Source organism: Pleurodeles waltl, chromosome 9 (genome assembly GCF_031143425.1).
Source record: "Pleurodeles waltl isolate 20211129_DDA chromosome 9, aPleWal1.hap1.20221129, whole genome shotgun sequence".
In the NCBI taxonomy this organism is placed as follows: Eukaryota; Metazoa; Chordata; class Amphibia; order Caudata; family Salamandridae; genus Pleurodeles; species Pleurodeles waltl.
In genome coordinates, this window is record NC_090448.1 from 1,184,242,675 (window position 1) to 1,184,268,669 (window position 25,995).

A 25,995-nucleotide genomic window follows, 5' to 3' on the forward strand; every position below is an offset into this window, starting at 1 on the left:
AGGGGTGTTTACCTCCCGCCTCAACAAACCCCATTCACGAGGTAAAGGGATTCTGCTGGAATGGAGCGGTTCAAGCCTCACACCTCCACAAATCCCAATCATGACGTAAGTAGGTTCTCCTGAAATGGTGAAGTCTAGGCAGGGGCATAGCTTAGACAGTGGGATTCAGAGGATGTGAATCTCAAAATTTTCAACTGAAAAAACAGTGGGCTGCAGGGTGGAGAGATGAGATGACCAAGGTTCGAAATGAATTGTTTCTATGAGTATCCTAGTCAGTACCGATTTGCTTTAGGTGGGCCCCTGACTAGTGTGGCACAGTGGGCAAAAAAAGATGGGTTGGAAAGGTATCCTGAGTGATTGCCACTGTTCAGACTATGTGCAAGCATTCATCCTATCACCTTTCAGGTGTTTGATTGTCAGTAGTATGCCTGGAAACCTGAGATTGGTGCAGCTTTCCAAGCCTACTACTGCCAATGTTTGTGAATTCCAAAAAGTAGTAAATTGGCACACATTCAAGGAGCTCTTCTGTTGGAGTAGATTTACTATTTCTTTGGTAGACAGGTCACTATACATACTTGAGAACCTGATCCAAAAAATGAACAAGTTAAAACTTCTTAATGAAATGAGAATGATAAGAAAAACTAACAGACAGCAGACCTGACTCAGGAACCCCAGACCAAGCTACTAAACTAAGAATGCATTAGAGGGTTGTTACCCCCAAAATGCCCTCACTGAACCCACACCCATGCCCACCCCTCCATGGCCTGGTCATTTTCCCTGGGAACTAATGACTACGATTACTTACAACAAAAAGTCCTAGAGTCCTTGTCCTGGGATCACTGATTTTAAATGTATTTTCACTGGCACACCCTTCTTTGTCTCTGCTACAAGAAGCCTTGATGATAGATCTACCAAATCTGTGCATGTGTTCAGGGCTCCATGTTTCTAGTCCTCACCTTATACAAATCATTTTATTAACTAACTTTCAACTCCAAGAACTATGCCCAAGTCGCAAACAGTGGAATGCTCTGAGGCAAATTTATAGGGTAGCCCGAGCTAGAGCCAAGCCATTAGCCTGGCTTGGCTCTAAGAGCCTGTGCAGGAGGTGAGTCATAAAACCGTTTGACATGTACATCGTGTAACAACATAATGTAAAACTATGACAAAAATGATTTAAAATTTTAAAAAGTGTATTTCTTCAACATGCAGAAGCATTTCACCTTAGCACATAAGATCATTTCACTCGATAGACAGACGTTTATTAAAAGTGAGAGTTTTAGAACCATTCATAGCTCACTCCCCAATGACAATGCCATTAGTGAACTATGAGGTAAGTCAGTAGTCATGTAAACCCTAAACATGGTCTAGATTCTTCATATAGGTGGAGAGATTGTCTCTAAATTCAGGGAAAGTAAGTTTCAGAAAGTCCTCTAGGATAAAAAGGGGAGATATGTAATGGGAATGTTTATTGAATCATTAGTTATATGTACCAGGATTAAGTATGAGGTACATTGGAAGAGTGATCTGAATCTATGGTTGATGGGGGCATCTTTAATGTGCTCCTTACAAACACAGTAACCCTGGCCCTTATTTCTGAACTGGATCAAACCCCATTTTCAAATGGCTTCTCAAAGAAACAGTTTATGCTATACCTAATAAATTCCTACCTAGCAGGCACGCTTTTCTTCATTTATTCTCTCTACTGTAATGCATAGATGTAAAGCTCCCTATGTGAAAGGCTTGTATTTTTCACTTAGGCACTGCTAATAACGTCTTTTCTTCTTTTTAAATTGGCTATTCCACACAGGAATGTTTAGCAAATGCTAACCTTCTTTATACTATAGAACACATGCAACTGGAATGTTTTTGAAGTATCTACTTCCAATGAAAGTTATATTAGTTAAATAAATGAATAATGTCTGGGGTCCCTGCACGCACACTGGTGGGAATATTCTATGTTTATGACTGTCAATGAGGATCCTATGATGCAAAAACCCTTTACCTCTAGGAAGTCCTGTTTCTCTGTAAATTATCGGCAAAGGCAATGTTTCCCACAGTGATCTGTCTTATCTCACCAACAGAGACGTTTTGAGGGCAACTACACCCAATCCACAAACGGTGTGTCCCGCAGCATCAATACTTTTGTTTACTCAGTCTCAATGTATCAAGGTTTTTGTCCTGAGCAAGTCGAGATGGGAAGTGGACGGCTTTGGTGGAATGGATGGTGCTGGGGTGGTAAACCTGAGACAGTATCCATTCTACACAATGTTCAATACACAGATGTCTATTGTTATTTTTAGCCACTCTTTCAGGAAATGTGTTATGCTTCCCCCTACTGGAGTGATAATGGAAGAGGGAAAAAGAAGGACTTTTGTCTGCTTGCGCTGTGGTTAGTAGGATCTCTGAAGTTGCTGTTGTTGAGATCTGGGTGGCATCCAATGAGGGGTTTGAACCTTCTGAGAGTAAAATCTCTTCTGGTAGGGTCGGCATGATTTACGTTGCTCTCTAGGTTTCTCTAAACCCACAGCCTTTAATAAGTACAGTTCAATTTTCATTTTTGCCATCTCATCGTCAGCATGGCTGAGAAATAGAGTGGAGCCTGAGAATGACAAGCTATGAATGCGGTGTTGCGTTTCTGGTTTTAAAAATGTTAGTCGGAGCCAAGAGTGTCTTCGGAAGATGACTCTGTGACAATAGCTATTTGCGGCAAGGATAAAGGAATCTTCAGCCTCACTTATAATCTGGTTCAAGACCATTTCCCCATCGTTTATTACTTCCAAGAAATCCTCCCTTTGCCTTTTGGCAGGTGTTCAGCAAATTCGTCAATGGAATTCCAAAGTGCTTGGTCATATCTGCCCATACGGCATGGATACTAAAGAGGGGCCCCCAAAGCTGCAGCACCAATTATATCACTCTGAGCGGCTCCACACCAGCCTCATGCAGACTGCCATTGTAAGTGCATGACAAGGTGTATCCAAAGCTGCAAACTCGACATGGCACTCACCAAGAGTACCATGTCCACTACCACTGCATGCAATATAGGTAAGTCACCCCTTTGGCAGGCCTTACAGCACTAAGGCAGGGTGCACTATAATGCATGTGATGGCATAAGAGTGCATGAACAAATATGCCTCTACTGTGTCTTTGCTAGGTTCTTAGACATAGTAAGTGTACAAGAAAGCTATAGCAAATGCATGTGTTGGACACTGGTCATTATGAGTTCGCCAGCTCCATGATGGTCTCTCTGAACCCTGGGTTGTTTGCTATCAAACCACTCAGAATAATAAACCCACAGTGATGCCAGAGTTGGATTATTATAAAATGTACCCAGAGGGCAACTTAGAGGTGCACCCTGTAAAACCTTAGCAACCGTGGAATGGTTGCTGACTGACCCTAACCAGCCTGCCACCACCAGACACCATTCTGGACTCCTGGGGTGACAGCATTTTGTTTACTGGGGCCAGAACACAAAGCCTTTCCTGGGTGGAAGTGTTACCCCACCTCCCCCAGGCAGGCACCCTGCACCAGCAGTCAGCTTCAAACCTTTACTGCCTTTGACATCTGACCTTGCTTCTGCTGTAGCACCAGATGGCCGCCTAACAGTTTTTCCCCGCAGTTTATTGGGAAAACTAGCAAGGCCAGGAGGAGTGTCCATCCCCAGCCTGCCCCATTCCTCAGGTGTGGCAGGCGAGGTGACCACTCCATTTCATTTTCCTCCATCTTGGATGGCAGAAAAATAGCCAATCAGGGCAAGGGATGTGGGGCCAGATGTAGCAAAATAACATTTTGCGACTTGCAACTAGCGAGTCATTGCGACTCGCTGTTTGCAAGTCGCAAAATGTTATGCAGAACGGTGTCTCAGACACCGTCTGCAAGTCGGTATGGGGTCGCAATGACCCACCTCATGAATATTCATGAGGTGGGTCGCAAATTGCGGCCCCATACCGACTATGGGCACTCGCAAACATGGAGGCCTGCTGTAGTCAGCAGACCTCCGTGTTCGTGACTGCTTTAAATAAAGCAGTTTTTTTTTTTTTAAGTGTAGCCCGTTTTCCTTAAAGGAAAACGAGCTGCACTTAAAAAAAAAAACGAAACCTTTAGTTTCAGTATTTTTTCAGGGCAGGGAGTGGTCCCTTGGACCACTCCCTGCCCTGAAAAAATGTTTCTGGGTCCAGTCACAAACTGGAAGGGGTCCCATGGGGACCCCTTCCAATTTGCGAGTGGGTTACCATCCACTTGAAGTGGATGGTAACTGCAACACCATTTGCGACCGCATATGCGGTCGCAAATGGTGTTGCATACCACTAGGAATCGCAAATAGGAAAGGAACACCCCTTCCTATTTGCGATTCTGAAATGCATTTTGCGAGTCGGTCCGACTCGCAGAATGCATTTCTGCATAGGAAAATGTGATTTGCAACTCGCAAACGGCAGTTTTTGCCGTTTGCGAGTTGCAATTCCTTTCCTACATCTGGCCCGTGATCCCTTCCCACAGGAAATGGTCACTTAGTGAGTGTAACCACCCTTACTACCAGGTACTCCCAATAACGCCCCCTAAATGCAGTATTTAGTGGGCATACCTAGACCAACAGATCAAGTTCAACGAACACAAGAAGACTGGGAATAAAGAAGACCAGAGGCACAAGAACAGAAGTCCTGCTGCACAAAGAAAAAGGCTTTAAACCCTGCCTGCTGCTCCAAGGTCTCGACAATCACTGCTTAAGTGTTGCCTGGAGACCTGAAGGACTCTAAAAAAAAAACAGAGCACCTTCAGTCTTCTGAAAATCACCAAGAACCTCCTTCAGAATGAAGGTACACTCTCCGGCACCCTGCAGGCAAGAAACCAGTGAAATCCAGTTCATTGACCGGCCGCTGACCAACGAACTGGAGCCAGCAGCCCGACCACGATCCACACGACAGACCTGAATGACAAAACCTACCAGTGTGCCAAGATTGGTGGCACTGGGACCTTCAGGGCCTGAGACGTACCATTACCTGGGTATTGGACCCCCCCCAACATCGGACACCCACAAGCAAAGTCCACCCCGGACTCTGAAAAGCCCAGGAGCAAGCACCAGTCAAGGGACTTCAGGGCACCTAAGAACCAGCCCCCAGAGTGGCCCTGTTAACCTGCTATCTACCCTCCAACTGATCTGCTCCTGGCTCCAAGAACTCCAAGATGCACAACTCCTGGCTGTTCTACCTGCATTGCACCCAGCCTCCTGGCCCCTACATTGACATACCAGGTGTGCTCTAGGGGTTCATAACCCCTTGCGACCTCCACCCTCCAAGGGGACCCAATGGGCTTACGCTTAAGTCCACCTGTGCAGTGTGTTTCCAAGTGGTCCCCCACTCCGGTGTGCACTAGCTCCAAGACTTTGAACCGCTGCTCCTGTTTGAACTGGGAACTGCCCAAACATCTCCGGCTGGCCCACAGGACATCTTGATGACCTCATCCTAAAAATAGAAGGTGACACTTGTGAGAGCATTGCCTGATTTTACATGTATTTTTAAAGATTTTCCCGTTGATTCCTATGGTGCATAATTACACACAAAGACAGAATATTTCCTAAACTTTGAAAAATCATAACTAAAAAAGTACTTACCATACATTGATGAATATTGGTTTTTCTTGGAATTTCTATGATAAGTCATAAGCACTGAATAGTCCCGCCCATGTGTGGGGACCCTGGAGCAGTTCTTTAAAATATCTTCTTAAGTGGAGATTTGTGCCTATCTTTGGTAAGACCTGTAAAGAAACTTAAGAAAGAGACAGATAACACAGCCTATATATGTAGGCAACTACGGCCCAATTCTTCACCATGAAGTCAAAAAAGGGGTAATATATTAAAAATGAGTGTGATTTAAAATGTTTAGCAAACAGTATAAACTTCCTCCACAAACCCCTTTTTGTGATAGAGATGAGGGAGAGTAGGGCAGAGTGGCCTCATAGGCTGCCATTATGTGGCTAAAATAGAAGCTGTGCCTTTAAGAACCTAGAGAGCACCAGTATCCCATCATGCTCAGCTGGTGGCAGTTGCTTCAGTTCTTTTTGAAGGCGATATGGGACATATAAAGATTCCTGGATACCTCTGTCCATTCCACCGGGGAGGATGGAGGTTGGTTATGACTTCTCATGGAAATTCCCCTACGAGAGACATGTAAGAAACTATTCCTTCTCTCGTAGGGGATTTCCATGTATAGTCATAAGCACTGAATAGAGTAGCAAGCCCATTCCCTCATATCGCAATGGAGAAGACAGAGGGTCACTTAGATAGTTTAAGCAAACAGATTTCTGAGAGAGGCCTGCCCTACTTGAGTATCTGCCATAGCGTACAAATCTAGGCAGCAGTACTTGGTGAAAGTATGTACTGATCTCCAGGTAGCTACCTTGCACATTTCTGGAATTGGAATGTTATACAGTAAAGAAGCAGTAGCCGCTTTACCTAGAGTAGAGTGTGCTTTAGGCTTAGTTATTAGTGGCTTATTAGCTTTTTAGTAGCACAATAAAATACAAAAAACTATCCATCTAGAGATGCATTGTTTAGAAGATGCCAGACCAGTGTGTGTTTTACCATAGTCAATAAGCAACTGCTTCATTTGGCGGATATCTTTTATTTTGTCGAGGTATAACTTCAGAACCCTCCTCATATCTAAAGAATGGAGATATCTTTCTGTTGGAGTAAAGGGATTCTAAAAGAATGTAGGCAATTAAATCATCTGGTTTACATGAAAATCCGACACTACTTTAGGAAGAATTTCGAGTGAGTTCTCATAACCACTTTTTTGGAATGAAAAACGGTATATGGTTCATGAGAACTTATTGCTTGTATCTCGCTGACCAGGTCGCTGAAGTATCACAACCAGGAAAGCTGCCTTCCACGTGAGATGCTGTTGGGAAGCCTGTGGATGGGTTCAAAGTAGTGCTTTCTCGCAGAAGGCGAGAAAGCACTACATTGAGTTCCCAAGGAGTCGAAGGGTGTCTAATGGGAGGGAAAACCCTTTTCAACCCTTCTAATAAATCTTTTATGACTGGGAGTTGGAAAAAGAGGTTTGTGACACACATTTCCTGTAGGCAGTAAGAGCTGCCAGACGAACTTTTATGGAAGAAAATTGCAAGCCAGATTTAGCCAAGGGTAGAAGGTATCGTAGACTCACATTCTCTCGGTAAGTAGTGGGGTCCACATCCTTAGAGGAACAGCAGATGCAAAATCTCTTCCATTTGAAGGCATAAGCGGAGCAAGTGGAAGGATACTTAGCCTATTTGTGGATCCCCATGCAGTGTTGTGGCAAGTTCAAGTGTCCGTACTGCACTAGCTCAGGAGCCATGCCACCAAATTCAAGGAGGAGAGATTGCGGTGTACCATCTGTCCTCCGAATTTTGTTAGTAGGTCTGGCTTGCATGACAGCTTGAGATGTGTATGCTATGACCAGTGAAGAAGGTCCAGGAACCACCATTGCCGTGCTCACTCTGGAGGAATTAGGATCATCTTGGCTTTGGAGTGGAACAGCTTGATCAGGACTGCCGGGAGCAGGGGAATCAGTGTGCCTGACCAGTCGATACACAGGGCATTCTCCAGTGACTCTGGATGGATTGCAGCACTTTCTGTGTTCCCCTGTGCCAAAAAGGTCAAAAGATGGGGTGCCTCACAAGCGGAAGATACTTTGAATGACCTCTTCGTGCAAAATCCAGTTGTGATTTTCCTTGAGAGCTCTGCTGAGCGCATCTGCCTGACCATTCTGGACGCCTGGGGGGGTGAGTTGCCATTAGCCACAGGTTCCTGGCTAAAACCCAATTCCAAATTTTCTGGGCCTCTAGTGACAACGCTCGGGACCTGGTGCCCCCTTGCTTGTTCAGGTAGTACATGGTGGTTGTTTTGTCCTGAACAAGCAGGGTGTTGGTGGTGAATGATGGGTGAAAAGCCTTGAGCGCCAGATGAACTGCGCGGAGCTTGAGGAGATTGATATGGTAAGTTATTTTTCTCTCTGAGACCATGAGCCTTGAATCTGGAGGTGACCCATGTGTGCTCCCCATCAGAGTAATTATGCATACGTCACAATGGGTTGTGGATCCCCATGGAACAGCAGTTCTTGGAGGAGACTGCTTGGAGAACACCACCACTTGAGGAATCGTACTGCATGTTGGATAGTGTGATCTTGTCCTCCCAGTTGTCCGTCAGCTGGCCCCACTGATCCTCTACTCACTCCTGGAGAGGTCGCATCTAGAGGCGAGCATTGAGTTAGAAAGATACAAGAGGCAATCAAGCCGAGAAGAGTCTGACATTTCTGAAGGATCGATAAGTGTTGCTCCTCCGCAGGACACACCTTTGCATGAATGGTGTCGATGGAGGCCCCTTAGCAGTAATGCCACGTCTGGATTGGTGTTGATGAGGACTTGTTGAAGTTGACCTGAAGACCCAAAAGATGAAGGAGCTCGCAAGTCCAACTGAAATGCAGTTGGGCGTTGTGAGAAGTGGATGTATTCATCAGCCAGTTGTCTAGATGGGGGAAGATGAAGATTTGGTGTTTTCATAGATGGACTGCCACCACAGCCATGCACTTGGAGAATATTATGGGTGCTGACTTGAGGCCAAATAGTAGTTCTTCGTACTGGTAATGTCCGTTCCCCACAAGAAATCTGAGAAATTTCCGATACTTCCTGGTGATGGGAACTTGGAAGTATGCATCATGAAGATCGATGGAGCAAAGCCAATCCCCCTGATGAAGTTGGGGATATATTTGAAGTGAAGCCAGCATCCTGAACTTCTCTTTCCGATTCCACTTGATGGTGAATTTTAGATCGATGATGGGTCTTAATTTGTGATTGTCTTTCGTTGGTACAAGGAAATACCTGTAGTAAATGCCCTTCTCGCATTGAGAACAGGCTCCACCGCCTTCTTTTGCAACAAGATATTGACTTTTGTCCTGAGTAAGTCGAGATGGGAAGTGGACGGCTTTGGTGGAATGGATGGCGAAGGAGTGGTGAACCTAAGACAGTATCACCCAATATTCAATACCAGGGTGTATGTTGTGATGTGTTGCCATTCTTTCAGGAAATGTGTAATGCTTCCCCCTACCAGAGTGGATAATAGAAGAGGGGGAAGGGAGGTTTTGTGCCTGCTGTTTGTTTAGCACCTTGGGTGGGTTGTTGATTAGAGCATCCTCTTGATGGTTTACATTGGGTGTTGTAAAATCTCTGATGCTATATGGTATATTTAGTTTGGCAGCCCCTTGGACTAACACCTCTTGAAACATGGATACATCATCTAGTGGAGAGACACGTATTGGTGGAGTGTCCGATAAGACAGGTGAATAACCTCTTGGTGAAGAAGAGGAATGGTCAGTATGTTGTTGATGAGAACATGACCTTGATCTATGGTGAGAACCATGACGCTGTTGGTGATGTGAAGTAGAAGAAGAGTGTCCTGGAGTGTGACGACAAGAGTGGTGGCGCGACGTGAGTGCACTGGTGTCCTGGGAGCTGGAGTTCTCCTAGGTTCTGGAGGAGGAGGTAAAGTAGGAGGCTCTACTGGTGCTGGAAGCACCGGTGGATAAGGCGGAGGTGGAGGAGAAGATGAAGCCTGTGGGAGAGGTGAAGAAGCTAGTAGCATAGGAGATGGAGAGGTAGGTAACATCACAAGAGAAGGTGATGAATCTGTTGAAGAGTAAATTCTTCTTTTTCTTCTCTTCCTCCTCGATGTCGACAAACTCCTCAACATCGACCTTTCACGTCGGCGTTTAGATCTCAACATCGATCGACCACGCCGTGTTGAAGGTGAACCAGCACTCCTTGACGTCTCCAAAGTCCTCAATGCCGACCTCCTGCATCAACGTTTTGCTCTTGATGTTGATCACCTTCCTTGTGTTGACGGCAAACCTGCAAGTACTTCTCGATGTTGGCAATACATAATCTCTCAACGTCTATTGGTGTCTTGTCGACGCAAGCGTCGATGTTTCTCCGATGTCAACCCAGCCCTTGACGGCAAACAAGTTGGAGCCATTCCGTGCCTCAATTTCGAAGTCCTCAACGTTGATGAAGACCAATGTTGTTTCTGGCCAGAAACACTCACTTGTGATCTTGCACTGGAGAGTGATGGTACAGCCCTGGTGGAAGACTGACCTTCTCCTCGTTCTGAAGTCCCACTGGCAGGCTGTCTTTCTTTTCTTTTCCTCTCTTCTGTTGCTTGCAGGCGAATCTTCCCCCAGAGTGCATTTGGAAGGTGTTACAAGAGGCAGGAAGATAAGAGGAAGGTAGGCAGATGATAAAGACCTCATGGGGGTCTCTTTTGGTCTTTTTCCTGCCATAGCAAGGACATTTGACAAACAATGAAGACATTTTATTCAACAAAATGCCTCAGTTCTCTGTCAGGAAATATCAGAAATAGCAGGAACAGAAAAAAAAGATGTTGAATAAAGTTGTTGTCACCAATTTCTGTCAACAGTTTTTTTAGAGAACAAACTGTCAAAAGTTGAGCTCAATGCTTCAGGGTCCCGTCAGCAGGAGCCGGAAAAAAGAACTGAAGCAACTGCCACCAGCTGAGCATGACGGGATACTGCTGCTCTCTACGTTCTTAAAAGCACAGCTTCTATTTTAGTGATATAATGGCAGCCTACAAGGTTACTCTGCCCTGCTCTCCCTCATCTCTATCCTAAAAAGGGGTTTGTGAAGGAGATTTATACTGTTTGCTACACATTTTAAATTACACTCATTTTTAATATCTTAGCCCTTTTTTGACTTCATGATGAAAAACTAGGCCATAGTAGCCTACATATATAGGCTGCATTACTTGTCTCTTTCTTAACATGCCTTCCTGAAGAAAGGTGAAAATCTTCACTCAAGAAAATATTTTAAAGAACTGCTCCGGGGTCCCCGAGGGTGGGTGAAACTACCCAGTGCTTATGACTATACATGGAAATCCCCTACAAGAGAACAGAGGGTTCAGTGGATTCGAAGGTGAATTGAAGTACAGTAGGTTCTACAGTGCGTAGAAGATCAGTGGGTTCAGTGGGTTCTACAGTGCACAGAGAATCAGTGGGTTCTACAGTGTATACATGATCAGTGGGTTCTACAGTGCATGGAGGTTCAGTGGGTTCCACAGTGCATAGACAATCAGTGGGTTCTGCAGTGAATAGAAAATCAGTGGGTTCAGTGAGTTCTACAGTGCATAGAAGATCAGTGGGTTCTACAGTGCATAGAAGATCAGTTGGTTCTACAGCACATAGTAGATCAGTAGGTTCAGTGGGTTCTACAGTGCATAGAAGATCCGTGGGTTTTACAGTGCATAGAAGATCAGTGGGTTCTACAGTGCACAGAAGATCAGTGGGTTCGGTGGGTTCTACAGTGCACAGAAGTTGGGGTGTAACAAAGGCCCATGCAGCCTCCGCAGTGTAGAGAGTCCCCTGAGCACCAGGGGTCTCATCAGCACAGCACCTGGCCAGAGTGAGTCTCGGGCCGCCTCAAGTTTCATTACGGCACTGCACAGAAGATCAGAGGGTTCCACAGTGCACAGTAGATCAGTGGGTTCATGGGGTTCTACGGTGCATAAAAGATCAGTGGGCTCTCCAGGGCATAGAAGATCATTGGGTTCTACAGTGCACAGTGGTTAAGTGGGTTCTACAGTGCATAGAAGGTTAGTGGGTTCTACAGTGCATGCAAGATCAGTGGGTTCTGCAGTGCATAGAAGATCAGTGAGTTCAGTGCGTTCTACAGTGCATAGAAGATCAGTGGGTTCTACAGTGCATAGAAGATCAGCTGGTTCATGGGTTCTACAGTGCACAGAAGATCAGTGGGTTCTCTAGTGCATAGATCAGTGGGTTCAGTGGGTTCTACAGTGCATAGAAGATCAGTGGGTTCATGGGTTTTACCAGACAAAGATGATCAGTGGGTTCTACAGTACACAGAATATCAGTGGGTTCAGTGGGTTATACAGTGCATAGAGGATCAGTGGGTTCTACAGTGCATTGAAGATCAGTTGGTTCTACAGTGCATAGAAGATCAGTAGGTTCAGTGGGTTCTACAGTGCATAGAAGATCAGTGGGCTTTACAGTGATGAGAAGATCAGTGGGTTCTAGAGTGCACAGAAGCTCAGTGGGTTATGCAAGATCAGTGGGTTCGGTGCGTTCTACAGTGCACAGACGTAGGGGGCGTAACAAAGGCCCGCAGCTTCCGCAGCTTGGGGCCGCCCTGAGCACCAGGGGTCCCCTCAGCACAGAACCTGGCGAGAGTGAGTCTGGAGGGGAGCCGCTCTATATTCTGTGCAGGGGGGTCCCTTCCAGTTTCATTACGCCACTGCACAGAAGATCAGACGGTTCCACAGTGCACAGAAGATCAGTGGGTTCAAAGGTTTCCACAGTGCATAGTAGATCAGTGGGTTCAGTGGGTTCTCCAGTACATAGAAGATCAGTGGGTTCTACAATGGACAGTGGTTCAGTGGGTTCTACAGTGTATAGAAGATCAGTGGGTTCTAAAGTGCATAGATCAGTGGGTTCTACAGTACACAGAAGATCAGTGAGTTCAGTGCGTTCTACAGTGCATAGAAGATCAGTGGGTTCTACAGTGCATAGAAGATCAGCTGGTTCTACAGTGCATAGAAGATTAGTGGGTTTTACAGTGCATAGAAGATACGTGGGTTCTACAGTCCACAGAAGATCAGTGGGTTTGGTGGGTTCTACAGTGCACAGAAGTTAGGATGTAACAAAGCCCCCTGCAGCCTCCTCAGTGTGGAGGGCCCCCTGAACACCAGCGGTCCAATCAACACAGCACCTGGTCAGAGTGACTCTGGGGCTGCCTCCTGTTTCGCTATGCCACTGCACAGAAGATTAGAGGGTTCCACAGTGCACAGAAGATCATTGGGTTCTACATTGCATACACGATCAGTGGGTTAAGTGGGTTCTACAGTGCATACAAGATCAGTGGGTTCCACAGTGCATAGAAAATCAGTTGGTTCAGTGGGTTCTACAGTGCATAGAAGATCCGTGGGTTCTGCAGTGCATAGAAGATCAATGAGTTCAGTGCGTTCTACAGTGCATAGAAAATCAGCGGGTTCTACAGTGCACTGAAGATCAGTGGGTTCTACAGTGCATAGAAGATCAGTGAGTTCAGTGGGTTCTACAATGCATAGATGATCAGTGGGTTCTCCAGTGCGAAGAAGGTCAGTGGGTTCTACAGTGCACAGAATGTCAGAGGGTTCAGTGGGTTCTACAGTGCATAGAAGAGCAGTGGGCTCTACAGTGCATACATGATCAGTGGGTTCCCTAGGATCTACAGTGCATACAAGATCAGTGAGTTCTACAATGCATACAAGATCAGTGGGTTGTACACTGCATAGAAGATCAACGAGTCCTACAGTGCATAGAAGATGAGTGGGTTCCACAGTGCACAGAAGATCAGCGGGTTCAAAGGGTTCCACAGTGCATAGTAGATCAGTGGGCTCAGTGGGTTCTCCAATACATAGAAGATCAGTGGGTTCTACAATGCACAGTGGTTCAGTGGGTTCTACAGTGCATAGAAGATCAGTGGGTTCTAAAGTGCATAGATCAGTGGGTTCTACAGTACATAGAAGATCAGTGAGTTCAGTGCGTTCTACAGTGCATAGAAGATCAGTGGGTTCTACAGTGCATAGAAAATCAGCTGGTTCTACAGTGCATAGAAGATTAGTGGGTTTTACAGTGCATAGAAGATACGTGGGTTCTACAATCCACAGAAGATCAGTGGGTTTGGTGGGTTCTACAGTGCACAGAAGTTAGGATGTAACAAAGCCCCCTGCAGCCTCCCCAGTGTGGAGGGCCCCCTGAACACCAGCGGTCCAATTAGCACAGCACTTGGTCAGAGTGACTCTGGGGCTGCTTCCTGTTTCGCTATGCCACTGCACAGAAGATTAGAGGGTTCCACAGTGCACAGAAGATCATTGGGTTCTACATTGCATACACGATCAGTGGGTTAAGTGGGTTCTACAGTGCATACAAGATCAGTGGGTTCCACAGTGCATAGAAAATCAGTTGGTTCAGTGGGTTCTACAGTGCATAGAAGATCCGTGGGTTCTGCAGTGCATACAAGATCAATGAGTTCAGTGCGTTCTACAGTGCATAGAAAATCAGTGGGTTCTACAGTGCACTGAAGATCAGTGGGTTCTACAGTGCATAGAAGATCAGTGAGTTCAGTGGGTTCTACAATGCATAGAAGATCAGTGGGTTCTCCGGTGCGAAGAAGGTCAGTGGGTTCTACAGTGCACAGAATGTCAGTGGGTTCAGTGGGTTCTACAGTGCACAGATCAGTGGGTTCAGTGGGTTCTACAGTACATACAAGATCAGTGGGTTCTACGGTACATAGAAGATAAGTGGGTTCTACAGTGCATAGAAGATCCGTGGGTTCTGCAGTGCATAGAAGATCAATGAGTTCAGTGCGTTCTACAGTGCATAAAAAATCAGTGGGTTCTACAGTGCACTTAAGATCAGTGGGTTCTACAGTGCATAGAAGATCACTGGGTTCAGTGGGTTCTACAATGCATAGAAGATCAGTGGGTTCTCCAGTGCGAAGAAGGTCAGTGGGTTCTACAGTGCACAGAATGTCAGTGGGTTCAGTGGGTTCTACAGTGCATAGATCAGTGGGTTCAGTGGGTTCTACAGTACACACAAGATCAGTGGGTTATACGGTACATAGAAGATCAGTGGGTTCTACAGAGCATAGAAGATCAGTGGATTCTGCATTACATAGAAGATCAGTGGATTCAGTGAGTTCTACAGTGCATAGAAGATCAGTGGGTTCAGTCAGTTCTACAGTACATAGAAGATCAGTGAGTTCTACAATGCATACAAGATCAGTGGGTTGTACACTGCATAGAAGATCAACGAGTCCTACAGTGCATAGAAGATGAGTGGGTTCCACAGTGCACAGAAGATCAGTGGGTTCAAAGGGTTCCACAGTGCATAGTAGATCAGTGGGCTCAGTGGGTTCTCCAGTACATAGAAGATCAGTGGGTTCTACAATGCACAGTGGTTCAATGGGTTCTACAGTGCATACAAGATCAGTGGGTTCTAAAGTGCATAGATCAGTGGGTTCTACAGTACATAGAAGATCAGTAAGTTCTGTGCGTTCTACAGTGCATAGAAGATCAGTGGGTTCTACAGTGCATTGAAAATCAGCTGGTTCTACAGTGCATAGAAGATTAGTGGGTTTTACAGTGCATAGAAGATAAGTGGGCTCTACAGTCCACAGAAGATCAGTGGGTTTGGTGGGTTCTACAGTGCACAGAAGTTAGGATGTAACAAAGCCCCCTGCAGCCTCCGCAGTGTGGAGGGCCCCCTGAAAACCAGCGGTCCAATCAGCACAGCACCTGGTCAGAGTGACTTTGGTGCTGCCTCCTGTTTCGCTATGCCACTGCACAGAAGATTAGAGGGTTCCACAGTACACAGAAGATCATTGGGTTCTACATTGCATACACGATCAGTGGGTTAAGTGGGTTCTATAGTGCATACAAGATCAGTGGGTTCCACAGTGCATAGAAAATCAGTTGATTCAGTGGGTTCTACAGTGCATAGAAGATCCGTGGGTTCTGCTGTGCATAGAAGATCAATGAGTTCAGTGCGTTCTACAGTGCATAGAAAATCAGTGGGTTCTACAGTGCACTGAAGATCAGTGGGTTCTACAGTGCATAGAATATCAGTGGGTTCAGTGGGTTCTACAATGCATAGAAGATCAGTGGGTTCTCCAGTACGAAGAAGGTCAGTGGGTTCTACAGTGCACAGACTGTCAGTGGGTTCAGTGGGTTCTACAGTGCATAGATCAGTGGGTTCAGTGGGTTCTACAGTACATACAAGATCAGTGGGTTCTACGGTACATAGAAGATCAGTGGGTTCTACAGTGCATAGAAGATCAGTGGGTTCTACAATGCATAGAAGATCAGTGGGTTCTCCAGTGGGAAGAAGGTCAGTGGGTTCTACAGTGCACAGAATGTCAGTGGGTTCAGTAGGTTCTACAGTGCATAGATCAGTGGGTTCAGTGGGTTCTACAGTACATGCAAGATCAGTGGGTTCTAAGTTACATAGAAGATCAGTGGGTTCTACAGTGCATAGAAGATCCGTGGGTTCTGCAGTGCATAGAAAATCAATGAGTTCAGTGCGTTCTACAGTGCAGAGAAAATCAGTGGGTTCTACAGTGCACTGAAGATCAGTGGGTTCTACAGTGCATAGAATATCAGTGGGTTCTACAATGCATAGAAGATCAGTGGGTTCTCCAGTACGAAGAAGGTCAGGTGGTTCTACAGTGCACAGACTGTCAGTGGGTTCAGTGGGTTCTACAGTGCATAGATCAGTGGGTTCAGTGGGTTCTACAGTACATACAAGATCAGTGGGTTCTACGGTACATAGAAGATCAGTGAGTTCTACAGTGCATAGAAGATCAGTGGATTCTGCATTACATAGAAGATCAGTGGATTCAGTGAGTTCTATAGTGTATAGAAGATCAGTGGGTTCTACAATGCCTAGAAGATCAGTGGGTTCCCCAGTACGAAGAAGGTCAGGTGGTTCTACAGTGCACAGACTGTCAGTGGGTTCAGTGGGTTCTACACTGCATAGATCAGTGGGTTCAGTGGGTTCTACAGTACATACAAGATCAGTGGGTTCTACGGTACATAGAAGATCAGTGAGTTGTACAGTGCATAGAAGATCAGTGGATTCTGCATTACATAGAAGATCAGTGGATTCAGTGAGTTCTATAGTGTATAGAAGATCAGTGGGTTCAGTCAGTTCTACAGTACATAGAAGATCAGTGGGTTCTACGCTGCACAGAAGATCAGTGGGTTGAGTGGGTTCTCAGGTGCACAGACGATCAGTGGGTTGGGTGCGATCGACAGCGCATAGAAGAGCAGTGGGTTTAGTGGGTTCAAAAGCGCATAGAAGATTAGTGGGTTTGGTGGGTTCTACAGTGTGTAAAAGATCAGTAGGTTCTACAGAGCATAGAGGAACAATGGTTTCTCTAGGTTCTACAGTGCATAGAAGATCAGTGGGTTCTACAGTGCATAGAAGAGCAGTGGGCTCTACAGTGCATACAAGATCAGTGGGTTCACTAGGATCTACAGTGCATACAAGATCAGTGAGTTCTACAATGCATACAAGATGAGTGGGTTCCACAGTGCACAGAAGATCATTGGGTTCTACATTGCATACACGATCAGTGGGTTAAGTGGGTTCTATAGTGTATACAAGATCAGTGGGTTCCACAGTGCATAGAAAATCAGTTGATTCAGTGGGTTCTACAGTGCATAGAAGATCCGTGGGTTCTGCTGTGCATAGAAGATCAATGAGTTCAGTGTGTTCCACAGTGCATAGAAAATCAGTGGGTTCTACAGTGCACTGAAGATCAGTGGGTTCCACAGTGCATAGAAGATCAGTGGTTTCAGTGGGTTCTACAATGCATAGAAGATCAGTGGGTTCTCCAGTGCGAAGAAGGTCAGTGGGTTCTACAGTGCACATAATGTCAGTGGGTTCAGTAGGTTCCACAGTGCATAGATCAGTGGGTTCAGTGGGTTCTACAGTACATACAAGATCAGTGGGTTCTAAGTTACATAGAAGATCAGTGGGTTCAACAGTGCATAGAAGATCCGTGGGTTCTGCAGTGCATAGAAAATCAATGAGTTCAGTGCGTTCTACAGTGCATAGAAAATCAGTGGGATCTACAGTGCACTGAAGATCACTGGGTTCTACAGTGCATAGAATATCAGTGGGTTCAGTGGGTTCTACAATGCATAGAAGATCAGTGGGTTCTCCAGTGTAAAGAAGGTCAGTGGGTTCTACAGTGCACAGACTGTCAGTGGGTTCTACAGTGCATAGATCAGTGGGTTCAGTGGGTTTTACAGTACATACAAGATCAGTGGGTTCTACGGTACATAGAAGATCAGTGGGTTCTAAAGTGCATAGAAGATCAGTGGATTCTGCATTACATAGAAGATCAGTGGATTCAGTGAGTTCTACAGTGCACGGAAGATCAGTGGGTTCAGTCAGTTCTACAGTACATAGAAGATCAGTGGGTTTTACGCTGCACAGAAGATCAGTGGGTTGAGTGGGTTCTCAGGTGCACAGACGATCAATGGGTTGGGTGCGTTCGACAGCGCATAGAAGATCAGTGGGTTTAGTGGGTTCAAAAGCGCATAGAAGATTTGTGGGTTTGGTGGGTTCTACAGTGCGTAAAAGATCAGTAGGTTCTACAGAGCATAGAAGAACAATGGTTTCAGTAGGTTCTACAGTGCATAGAAGATCAGTGGGTTCTACAGTGCTTAGAAGAGCAGTGGGCTCTACAGTGCATACAAGATCAGTGGTTCACTAGGATCTACAGTGCATACAAGATCAGTGAGTTCTACAATGCATACAAGATCAGTGGGTTCTACAGTGCATAGACCAGTGGGTTCCATGGGTTCTACAGTGCATACAAGATCAGTGGGTTCAGTGGGCTCTACAGTGGATAGAAGATCAGTAGGTTCTACAGTGCACAGAAGATCAGTGGGTTCGATGGGTTGTACCGTGCATAGAAGATCAGTGGGTTCAGTGGGTTTTACAGTGCATAGAAGATCAGTGGGTTATACAATGCAGAGAAGATCAGTGGGTTCAGTTAGTTCTGCAGTGCATGGTTCAGTGGGTTCAACATTGCATACATGATCAGTGGGTTCAGTGGGTTTTACGGTGCACAGAAGATCAGTGGGTTTAGTGGGTTTTACAGTGCATGGAAGATCAGTGGCTTCTGCAGTGCACAGAAAATAAGTGGGTTCAGTTGGTTCTGCAGTGCATGGTTTAGTGGGTTCTACAGTGCATACACGATCAGTGGGTTCAGTGGGTTTTACAGTGCACAGGTGCTGATGCTGCCGCCTCCAACCCAGAAAAGGATCGCGTGATATCCAATCCCTTTGAAATTCCGGGGATAAGAAGGCAGAGACAAACAGTTCGCGCGCCCAGGAAAAGGAACGAGGAGAAAATCCCAGCAGGAGGAGAAGAGAGAACGGACAGAACAGGAGCGACGGGAGCAGAAGACGAGTAATCCAGGGACGCAGGAAGCCCACGGAAAGTGCCCACGAGAGAGTGACAACTCCGGCAGCGGCGTGGGAGGGTTCCATGAAGAGTCCAGCCACGCTTCAAGAGAAGCGTGGCCAAGCCAGCTGCGTCTTTATTAAGAGTCAAGGGAACAATACGGGTGGCTGGGAGGGGGAAGCGGGAAGGACAAGAGGGAGAAGGAAAAGGGGGGGGTCAAGAGAATAACCGAGCATGATATGACTATAGAAAAGGGTCAACAAGAGGGTGCAATATAACCCAACAGCAAAGAAGAAGAGAAAATGAGGGACAGCAATTAAGGAAGGAGGGCTGAGAGAGCGAAAGGACAAAAGGAACAAAATTAGAATAGAGAAGAAGGATAACCAAAACAGGCTAAAGGAAAACAAACAAAGAAGTATAATAGGAAGGTTCGAAGGGAGAAAGATAAAGACAGACAGGTATTCCCGAAACCAGTAAAGATAAACGGATGGGAGACATAGGAAACAGAGAGAAAAGAAAACCAAGAAAACCCATCAGACGACGGAGGTAGAAGAAAGGGAAAAGAGTAAGACAGAGAACAGGGAAGAAACCGAGAGATAGGAAAGAAACTTACCGATACTTTATCTTGTCTTTCCTCACATGCGCCTTCTGGGAGCCCTAGAAGAAAGAGGGAAAAGAAAGGAGAACTGAAGACCAGCAGTTATCAGAAGAAGAGTGAACAGTAGAGCCTATGTAACCTGTCCGCCAAATCACAACAACAATAAATAATAAAAGTCACCTGAACTCATACCCATTGCTTTTGTGTCATCACTGACGTACCCAGTGACAGGGTTCTACAGTGCATAGAGGCAGTGGCGGCTCCTTCGGGACCGTCGTCCCACTGGCTGGGCCAGAAGCACAAAAATACAACGATATTTTTCTAGCGTTTTATTTTTGTGCTCCAGTACAGGGAGGGGCGGGGATGGGTTTTGGGAGGGGGGAAGAGTGCATTAAGTGCACATGTGTGTTTGGCCGGCAGTCTAAGGCTGGCCAAACACGCATGCGCACTTGGGTTTCACTAACCCAGCTGCGTACACAGCCGGGCTGGAGAAACTGCACAGACCGCAGGCTTGTGTCAGAGTGGCAGTGCCTGCTGCTCAAACCAATCCTGACACCGCTTACATGCTATGTATAGCATGTGAGCTGCACCAGAATTGCTGGGGAGCCTGTGATGGTGTCCCAGCATTGAATGCTGGGACACCAGAGGAGAATCGAGGCAGCTGTGGCAACGGAAAGAGGTAAGTTAATTTTTTTAATTATTTTTTATTCCCTCTAAGCCCCCCTTGTCCCTTCCCCCGCCCTTCCCATTCAGATTTGCTGTGGCCATCGCTGCATAGAAGATCAGCTGGTTCAAAAAGGTCTACAGCGCATAGTTAATCACTAGGGGCCATATTTATACTTTTTGACGCAAAACTGCGCTAATGCAGTTTTGCGGCAAAAAAATTAGCGCCGGCTAACGCCATTCTGAAGCACCATGCGGGCGCCGTATTTATTCAATGACGTTAGCCGGCGTTAGCCGCCGGCGCTGTCTGGTGTGCGTTAAAAAAACCGACGTACACCAGGCAGTGCCAGCATAGGGGGAAAATGGCGTATGGGCGTCCACAAATGGTGCAAGTCAGGCTGAGGCAAAAAAATCGCCTCAACCCGATTTGTGCCATTTTTTTACGACGCCCAACCCCCATTGAAATTACTCCTGTCTTAGCAAAGACAGGAGTCATGCCCCCTTGCCCAATGGCCATGCCCAGGGGACTTCTGTCCCCTGGGTATGGTCATTGGGCATAGTGGCATGTAGGGGGGCACAAATCAGGCCCCCCTATGCCACAATTTTTTTACAAAAAAAATACTTACCTTAATGTCCCTGGGGTGGGTCCCTCCATCCTTGGGTGTCCTCCTGGGGTGGGCAAGGGGGGCAGGGGGTGTCCCTGGGGGCAGGGGAGGGCACCTCTGGGCTCATTCTGAGCCCACAGGTCCCTTAACGCCTGCCCAGACCCAGGCGCTAAAATCCGGCGCTAATGCAGGTTTTTTAGACCCGCCCACTCCCGGGCGTCATTTTTGCCCGGGAGTATAAATACGACGCATATGCATCGGAGTCATTTTTTAAGATGGGAACGCCTACCTTGCATATCATTAACGCAAGGAAGGTGTTCACGCAAAAAAATGACACTAACTCCATGAACTTTGGCGCTAGACGTGTCTAACGCCAAAGTATAAATATGGAGTTAGTTTTGCGTCGAATTTGTGTCTAAAAAAACGACGCAAATTCGGCGCAAACGGAGTATAAATATGCCCCTAGGTTTGGTGGGTTCTACAGCACATAGAAGACCAGTGAGTGCAGAGGGTTCGACAGTGAATAGAAGAACAATGGGTTCAGTGGGTTCTACAGTGCATAGAATAGCAGTGGGTTCAATGGGTTCTGAAGTGCATAGAAGATCACTGGGTTCTACAATGCATAGAAGATCAGTGGGTTCAGTGGGTTCTACAGTGAATAGGAGATCACTGGGTTCAGTGGGTTCTACGGCGCATAGAAGTTAAGAGGATGCTGTGGGTTCTACAGCACATAGAAGATCATTGGGTTCTACAGTGCACAGAAGATCAGTGGGTTTAGTGGGTTGTGGAGTGCACAGAAGATCAGTGGGGTCAGTGGATTATACAGGGCATAGAAGATCAGTGGGTGCAGTGGGCTTTACAGTGCATAGAAGATCAGTTGGCTCTACAGTGGACAGAAGATCAGTGGGTTCAGTGGGTTCTACAGTGAATAGGAGATCATTGGGTTCAGTGGGTTCTACGGTGCATAGAAGATAAGAGGATGCTGTGGGTTCTACAGCACATAGAAGATCATTGGGTTCTACAGTGCACCGAAGATCAGTGGGTTTAGTGGGTTGTGGAGTGCACAGAAGATCAGTGGGGTCAGTGGGTTATACAGGGCATAGAAGATCAGTGGGTGCAGTGGGCTTTACAGTGCATAGAAGATCAGTTGGCTCTACAGTGGACAGAAGATCTGTGGATTCAGTGGGCTTTACAGTGCACAGAAGATCAGTGGGTACTACAGTGCACAGAAGATTAGTGGGTTCAGTTGGTTCTACAGTGCATGATTCAGTGGGTTCTACTGTGCATACAGGATCAGTGGGTTCAGTGGGTTTTACAGTGCACAGAAGATCAGTGTGTTTAGTGAGTTGTACAGTGCATAGAACATCATTTTTTACGTGCCTTTGAAACATATAGAGAATATCGACAATCTAAACACTTCATGATCATAAATAATAAAACTTTATAGAGAATCTTCATATAAAAACTTTTACAAAACTCTTTAAAAAGAGCATACTATCATGAACAGTCTGCAAACTTGGAAATGACCTGAATTGCAACTATAAACATATATACATATATAGAAATATAGAAATTAAGGCACTGAAGTGCACACTCAAGGCGATCCTGGTATGACCAGACAGACAACGGGGAGGTGGGAGGGACCGTGAGGAATCCACAGGTAGCTAATGTATCCACCAGAAAAAGCGTTACCGAAGGTAAGTAACTTGCTCTTCTGATGGATACAACTACCTGTGGATTCCTCACCTAATAAATAGAGTCCCAAAGCAGTACCACCTCGGAGGAGGGTGTCTGCCTGGTCACACCAGGAACTCCTGCAGCACGGACCGTGCAAAATGGCCATCCCTCTGCACCTCCGAATCCAGACAATAATGCTTTACAAAGGTGTTGAGGGAAGCCCAAGTCACGGCCTTACAGATGTCTGCCACCGGAATACTTCTGGCAAAAGCCGATGAGGTCGACTTGGCCCTGGTGGAATGGGCTCTGATCCCCTCAGGAGGATCCTTCTTCACCAATGAGTAACATATTTTTATACAAAGAATGACCCACCTGGAGAGCGTTCTCTTGTGGACGGCCTTCCCCTTCCTCTTCCCCCCATATCCAATAAAGAGTTGTTCATCCAACCGGAACTCTCTCGTCCTGTCGATATAAAAACTGAGAGCCCTCCTAGGGTCCAGACGATGGAGTCTTTCCTCCTCCTTAGATGGGTGCGGAGGAGGGTAGAACGACGAGAGAGTTATAGACTGTCCCAAGTGAAACGGAGACACCACCTTGGTAAGGAAAGCCGCCCTGGTCCTCAAAACCACCTTGTCCTTATAAAAAGCCGTGAAAGGCGGGTGAACAGAAAGGACCTGTAGTTCACTAACACGTCTAGCCGACGTAATGGCTGTCAAAAACACAGTTTTGAAAAACAAATACCTCAAGGGACAAGAATGAAGCGGCTCAAAGGGGGAGCCCTTCAAAAAAGTCAACACTAGATTCAGGTCCCACTGCGCCATAATAAAAGGAGTGGGAGGAAATCTATTAGTAAGCCCCTTCAAAAATTGTAAAACCAAAGGAAATTTGAATAAAGAGGGTTGATCTGGAAGACATAAGGCCGAAAGAGCCGAAAGATAGCCTTTAACCATGGCCACAGCACAACCGCGCTGAGCCAACGACAATGCAAATAGCAAAATATCTGAAAGATGGGCACTTAAAGGATCAATTTTCTGCTCTCCACACCAACAAACGAATTTAGCCTGCCTACTCGCATAGACCGATTTGGTGGAATGTCGCCTGGCCGATAAAAGAACGTCCACCACCTCTGGTGGGAGAGAAAAAGCACTCAGGTTGCCCCACTCAATCTCCAGGCATGAAGGTGCAGGCTCTGGAGGTGGGGGTGTAAAACCTGCCCCTGCGAGAGGAGGTCTGCCCTGAGAGGGAGACGGAGTGGGGGCACAGCGAGAGTTGAAGAAGTTCTGGATACCATACCCTTCGTGGCCAATTCAGAGCTATTAGAATAACTTGGGCCCGGTCTTGGCGAATCTTCCTCAAAACCAGAGGAATCAAGGGTATGGGAAGAAACCCGTAAAGCAGCTGGTTGCACCAGGACATCTGAAACGCATCCCCTAACGCTCCTTGCATCGGATACTGAAGGCTGCAGAACGACAGACAGTGCGCGTTCTCCCGAGTGGCAAACAGGTCTATCTGGGGAAAACCCCACATCTGAAAGAGGTGAAGAGTTAGATCCGGATGCAGACGCCACTCGTGGTCGTCCCAGAAGAAGCGACTGAGTCTGTCCGCCCTTACGTTTTGTGCCCCGGCCAAATGGTTTGCTACTACGCAAAGCAGATGGTCCCAAGCCCAGGACCAGAGTCGCAGAGCCTCTCTGCAAAGAAGGTACGACCCTACACCCCCGTTTGTTGATATGCCACATCACGGTCGTGTTGTCCGTCAGAATCTGAACTGACTGACCGCGAAGGGACGGGAGGAAGGCTTTGAGGGCCAAACGAATCGCCCGCAGTTCCAGCAGATTGATATGAAACCTCTGCTCCACTGGAGACCAACGGCCCTTGATCTCCAGATCCTCCAGATGAGCTCCCCACCCTAAGGTGGAGGCATCCGTTATCACGTGGTCACAGAAGTTGGCAGCGAAAACGGCTTTCCTTGAGAAAGGTTGCCTTCCGCAGCCCACCATCGAAGATCCGCTGCAGTGTCTCTGGAGATCTTTATCGACTCCCTGAGTTCTCCTCTGTGTTGAAACCACTGCCTGCGGAGGCACCACTGAAGAGCCCACATATGCCAGCGTGCATGAGTGACCAACAGAATGCAAGAAGCGAACAGACCGAGCAGACGAAGGACCTTGAGGACTGGAATTACCGCTCCTTCTTGAAACATCGGAACCAACGCCTGAATATCCTGTATCCGCTGGGGCGGAGGAAAGGCCCGATTCAATGTCGTGTCCAGTACTGCCCTTATGAACAGGAGGCGTTGAGAGGGCTCTAGGTGAGTCTTGGGCACATTTATTGAAAAACCCAGACTGAACAACAACTGGGTTGTCAGCTGCAGATGACGCAACACAAGCCCTGGAGACTCGGCTTTGATCAACCAATCGTCCAGGTAAGGGAATACTGCTACTCCCTTCCTCCTGAGGTGTGCTGCAACAACTGCCATCACCTTCGTGAAGACCTGTGGTGCGGAAGTAAGACCAAAAGGAAGGACCGCAAACTGATAGTGCTGTGACCCTACCACAAACCGGAGATACTTCCTGTGCGACTTGAGAATGGGAATGTGAAAATAAGCATCCTGTAAGTCGACCGACACCATCCAGTCCTCCTTGTTCAATGCCAAAAGCACCTGTGCTAGAGTCAGCATTTTGAATTTCTCCTGTATGAGGAACCAATTCAAAACCCTCAGGTCCAAAATAGGTCTCAGACGACCATCCTTTTTGGGGATCAGGAAGTACCTGGAATAACACCCCTGACCTCTCTCTTGCTTGGGAACCAACTCCACTGCGCCCTTCAACAATAGGGAGAGAACCTCCTGTTCTAGTAACAGGAGATGATCTTCTGAACAAAAGGAAGGACGGGAGGGAAGGGAGGAGGAATCTCCCGAAAGGGAAGAGCATAACCTTTTCTTACCACACTGATGACCCAGGAATCTGATGTTATGGACTCCCATATGGGAAGAAAAAGAGAAAGCCTCCCCCCTACCGGAGAGACATGAGAGACCATGGCAAGAGGACTAGGGCTGCTTTCCTTGAGGTAACCTTCCAGAGGAAGAGGAAGGGTGCTGCTGCTGGGTGGCCCCTCTTGTGCGGACTCTACCCTGCCCCCTAAGCAATCAATAATGGAGGCTGGAAGACTGCTGCCCCGGCTGCTGTGACCTCCCACGAAAGGAAGCCCCTCTACTAAAAACTCGCAGCTGTCTGAATGAACGAAACGGGGTGGAAGGAGCCTGCAGACCCAAAGACCTAGCAGTGGCCCTACATTCTTTAAAGCGCTCTAGCGCAGAGTCCGCTTTTGATCCGAATAGTTTTGCCCCATCAAAATGCAAATCCAATAGCATGGCCTGGACGTCAGATGAAAAACCAGAAGTGCGTAACCATGCCTGGTGGCAACGGAAGTCCCCATGGCTC